The following is a 5301-nucleotide window of genomic DNA, read 5'->3' on the forward strand; positions in this document are numbered from 1 at the left end:
TTTATAGAGCGAGTGCAAATGGAAAGATTATGTCGGGAAAATCAACTGAAGGTGCCAAAAGCACGTTCTGTTGAGATCCAAAATCGACTGAAGGTGCCAAAAGCACGTTCTGTTGAGATCCAAAAGGAAGATCCTGATAATGTTGATCGACTATGTGAAAGACTACAACGTGAGATTTCTCAAATGGGCCGTAGGTTAGCCCTCGATATGCAGCTACACATAGTTAAGAAGGATGCCCAGAAGAACAGAACAGAACCAAATGTTGCGGCTATCAAGGGTATCATGGAGGATCCTGAACTTGTCTCTGATGCTGAGCTTTCGGATTATTCAGACTCTGAGCCACCTACCGATTTAAGCGCGAATTAGGTGTTAATGTCTACACTTCGGCAATATTAGGTCATGCATTAATATGTAATGTCTGTGTTAGAGTAAGTGTTTCCGTAATGAGTTTGTCAGATTGTCTGGCTAATATTTGTCTATCTAACTGTTATGTTTATCTATGTATTGTGTGTTCAGTTCATGGTATCCACAATGTATTGTTGTCCGAGACTTATGTCTGTACTACCTATGTATTTTTGTGGGAGACTTATGTGTTTTTTCCTCAAGGTTTTATGAATTACATTATCACCTTCTAACCCAAAACAAAGACAACAGAAAAAAAAAATTTATTTAAATGAAAACGGCTTTAGTAAAGCCAAAATAAATTTCTGAATAACACATTCTAACCCAAAACAAAGACAAGAGAAAAAAATAAAAAATAAAAAACTTTACATGAAAACGGCTTTAGTAAAGCGAAAAGAAATTTATGAATTACATTATCACCTTCTAACCCAAAACAAAGACAACAGGAAAAAAAAATTTATTTACATGAAAACGGCTTTAGCAAAGCTAAAACAAATTTCTGAATAACACATTCTAACCCAAAACAAAGACAAGAGAAAAAAATAAAAAACTTCACATGAAAATGGCTTTAGTAAAGCGAAAAGAAATTTATGAATTACCTTATCACCTTCTAACCCAAAACAAAGACAAAAGAAAAAATATATATATTTAAATGAAAACGGCTTTATTAAAGTCCAAACAAATTACTGAATAACACTTTCTAACCCAAAACAAAGAAAAAATAAAATAAAATAAAAATTTACATCAAAACGGCTTTACTAAAGCTCAAAAAATTTATGAATTACATTATTACCTTCTAACCCAAAACAAACATAAGAAAAAACAAAATAAATTTACTTTAGTCAAGCCAAAAAAAAATGCTGAATTGCACATTCTAACCCAAAAGAAAAGAAAAAAAAAATTAACATGAGAACGGTTTTAGTAAAATAATTGTAACCCAAAAAATTATTCTGAAATACATTATCACCAAAACAATGACAACAGAAACAAAAAAAAAAAAAAACCAAAAAAAAAAAATTTACTCTAAAAGCATGGTTCATAATCATGATTTCAGAAGAAAAAAAATTTTGCCAAAAAAGCGTGGTTCGAAAGAGCGAGTTCAAAAGAAAAATATTTTTTGATAAAATCGTGGTTAGGAAAAGCAAGTTCAGAAGAAATTTTTTTTGATAAAATCGTGGTTAGGAAATGCGAGTTCAGAAGAAAAATGTTTTTTGATAAAATCATGGTTAGAAATAGCGAATTCAGAACAAATTTTTTTTTGGATAAAATTGTGGTTTGTAACAGCGAGTTCAAAGGGAAAAAAAATTAATTAAAAGCGCGTTTTGTAACCGCGATTTATTAATCAAAAACGTGTTTTGTAACCACGATTTTAAGATTTCCCCACTTCCACGCGAGAGAGGCGTATATGTGTTGAAATCGTGGTTCACAACCGCGATTTAGCCTATTTTAAGAATTCTTTCAAAACTAGGCTTAGTTTGAAAATTGACTTACTATTTTAACTTATTTAGGAAAATGCTCCCAACTAAGATGTGGATAAACAAAGCTTTTATGTTTTGCAAATTCACATGCATCCCAGACAAAACTGTTCCTCTGGCAATGTTTAACTGAGTTAGGAAATAGCTTCTCTAAAACACCAAAGGGCGGGCAGCCCAAACGCCGATGCCACTGGTGTAATTGATGTAAAGTTAAACTAGTTTCTGAACAAAATAGAGCTGCTGAACGTAAGAATCATTATTTTCTTGAGTTAGCTCGATTTCTCTTGTTTACCACGAATATCCCTAAATCCTTTTGGAGTGAGACATTTCTTACTTTTTGCTATCTTATTAATCATATGCATCCAGTGTTCTTTAGTTGAAGACTCCTCTTGAGCTTCTTCATAATAATTCTTCTATATCTTCCTTTTCACCAATATTTTTTTGGTTGTGTGTTTTGTTCATGTCTCTAAACATTCACTTCGACGAGTTTAAGATTAGATTTGGTTGGGAAGTAGATTGTGTATGAATTGTGTGTGGTTTGAAAAGACAGGGTACAAACTCTATTGCTGGTTTGGGTTATTTTGAAGAGTTTAAGATTAGGTTTGGCTGGGAAGTAGATTGTGTATGAATTGGATAGGGTAGACAAGGGGTTTATTGTGTAGTATAGAGCTCATATGAGTTGAAAATTGAAAAAAAAAAAAAACTATGAGAACGAAAAGCAAAAAGCAACATTTTTGATTGCAGAGAAAGTTCTGGGAGAAATTAAGTGAATGTAGGGAAAGAAGAAGAGGGGGGGAGGCCTAGGCAGTCACACCTAAGGGATGATGCATCACACAAAAGAAAATAGACTGAGGTAATGTTCATTCATTCATCACTTCCAAGTTCCAACAACTAATACATCATATATATTTATTGGGGCCCAATTTGGTGGTCAAGAGCACTTGGGGATCAACCAAATTGGTGCTCAAATAATTCTTGGACCCTAAGCAAAAATGTATGACATGGGTTGTATCAAATCTGAACTAAATCAAGCTTGTCATCATATACACAATATATCATTATGTGTTACAGGGTCAATTTTCGTTTTAAATTTCCAACCTGTAATGGCACTAAGTTACAGTACTTAGTCTCAGCCAAGCATGAATGAATTACCCACTATAAGTTTTGTAAGCAAGCAAACATACACAAGTAAATTACAGGAACCGTTCCCAACCTTTATTATCACCAAATAATACAAGGATACAAGAGTATTCGTACAGATAACATGATCTGTCTAAATCCCTCTATGCCTGAGCAATTATAAGCATTTTACAAATCAGTTGTGAGTAGTTGACACCCCAACTGCTAGGGCAAATTCAAACCAACAAGGCTGCTGCAGATTGTAACTGTTGGAAACTGCCTGGAACTGTCTTGGACCAGTTCCTCAATTCTAGCAGGCTTTGTCCTGACTTTTTGCAAGCATAACTGCTGTAAACTGCCCTGTCTGTCAGCTTTGCATCATGCCAAGGAACTGCTATGAACTGCCTATCCATTTGAGCCTTCTGAACCCTCCTGAGTTAACCCACGAAATTGTAAGTCTTGGTCTGCCACAAAGTGTCATGCCCACTGATCTGTTTGACCCAACAAGTCTATACTGCCAGCAGCATTCGAGCTAAGTATAGCTGTTCATTTGCCCACATGAAACATTACTCGCCTTTGGGTCTGGTGGCATTGCCACTGCCACATTGTTACCTTGACTTAGGCATGTGTAACGCCCTCAAAATAATAACAATAAACCCATCAGATAAGACATGCATTTACATTTAAACTAACCGCATTCCTTTCATTCATTAGAATTTCAGGAAATAAGTATTACATGTTAACCTCATAACAAAATGCCCTACGAGCTTACAGCTTTCCAAGTTAACACTTGGTTACAACAAAGAGTTCTAACTCGATTACACATTAAGCCCTTGGCTTGAAATTACATGTAATACATCAAAAGTAAAACGACAGAACTATGCCCGCTACTAGCCTCCCAGCTATGTCCTTGGAGGTGGCATGCTTCCTGTACCTGAAAATGATATTCCCATATAAGGTGAGCCACAGCCCAGTAGAAATACACTAAACCAACCATGGACAATGACTAAAACATTAGCAATTGATAGTTGGTCAACACTGATACAATCACATAAATTACATATTTATGTCAACGACTTACAAGTCCCAATTACTCTTCATTTTCCCCTTTTCAACAGATAAGCATGCTAGCTCTATCATCATTTCCACAGATATGTATAAAAACTATATCTTACATTCAGATAAGCGTAAAAGCTATATCCACATTCTCAACAGATATGTATATCAACAATATCCACAGATAAGCATACAAGCTGTATCCACACTTCACAAAGATAAGCATATGAGCTCTATCTTCACTTCTCTAGACAAGCATATGAGCTCTGTCTACGGAGTTCATCCCCTATCTCCTCCCAATACCTATCCGGTTTAGAGGTACATCCCCTATCTTCCCCTAAACCGCGGAGTACATCCCCTATCTCCTCCTCTACACATAACGTATATAAACACATTGGTTCTATATACAATCACACAATACACACAATTAATGTATTCTATCAACCGTCAAGTTCCATGACACATTCCATTGATTAGTTTCCGTTTACCTAATCATCATGCATTGTCTACAACAATCTCGACTATCCTCCACCGATAGCCCAAAGCAGTTATTTCTAAAACAGAAAATAAATGCACAAATGGATATTCAATCAACATTTCATTTCCTCATTTCTCACCAATTAATTATCCCAATTAATTAAACAATGTAATTAGGCCATTTCCCATAATTACCATTTCAACCCTTAGGTCCCATTTTCATCAATGATTCAACAATCATTCTATTTTTCTATGCCAAACATGCATCTAGGTTTATTATAAATAAAACCCCAACTTTTGTAAAATTACACAAAAGCCCCAAACTTTCACAAATTTACCAAACCAAGCCCAACATCTCAAAATACCAAAATTTAAAGACAAAACCCATAGAGAGGAGTAGGTTATCCCTACCTCAAATTCGGAGCTCCAAGGGAGAAGACTACAAAACCCAACGTGCTCCAAAACCCGTGATTTTCAGATTAAAATGTAGCCCTCGACGATCAACAACCTTTTTGTAAAGGCCAAAGGTGAGTAAATCACTCCTACTAGATCAAAACCTAGAGAGAAGGTAGAGTCTAGAGTGAGAGACTCAACAATGGTGTTTTTGGAAAAGTAAGAGAGAGAAGAGAAAGTGAAAAAGTGATTTGGAAAGTCACAAATTCGGGACTTTAACCCAGGTCTCCGCTCGAGCGTAAAACACCCCGCTCGAGCGGCCACTCACAGACTTCCGCTCGAGCGGCCAACCTCCCGCTCGAGCGCAGAATGCACTCGC

This window comes from Camellia sinensis, chromosome 5, assembly GCF_055761805.1.
Source record: "Camellia sinensis isolate YWXY chromosome 5, ASM5576180v1, whole genome shotgun sequence".
Taxonomy (NCBI): Eukaryota; Viridiplantae; Streptophyta; class Magnoliopsida; order Ericales; family Theaceae; genus Camellia; species Camellia sinensis.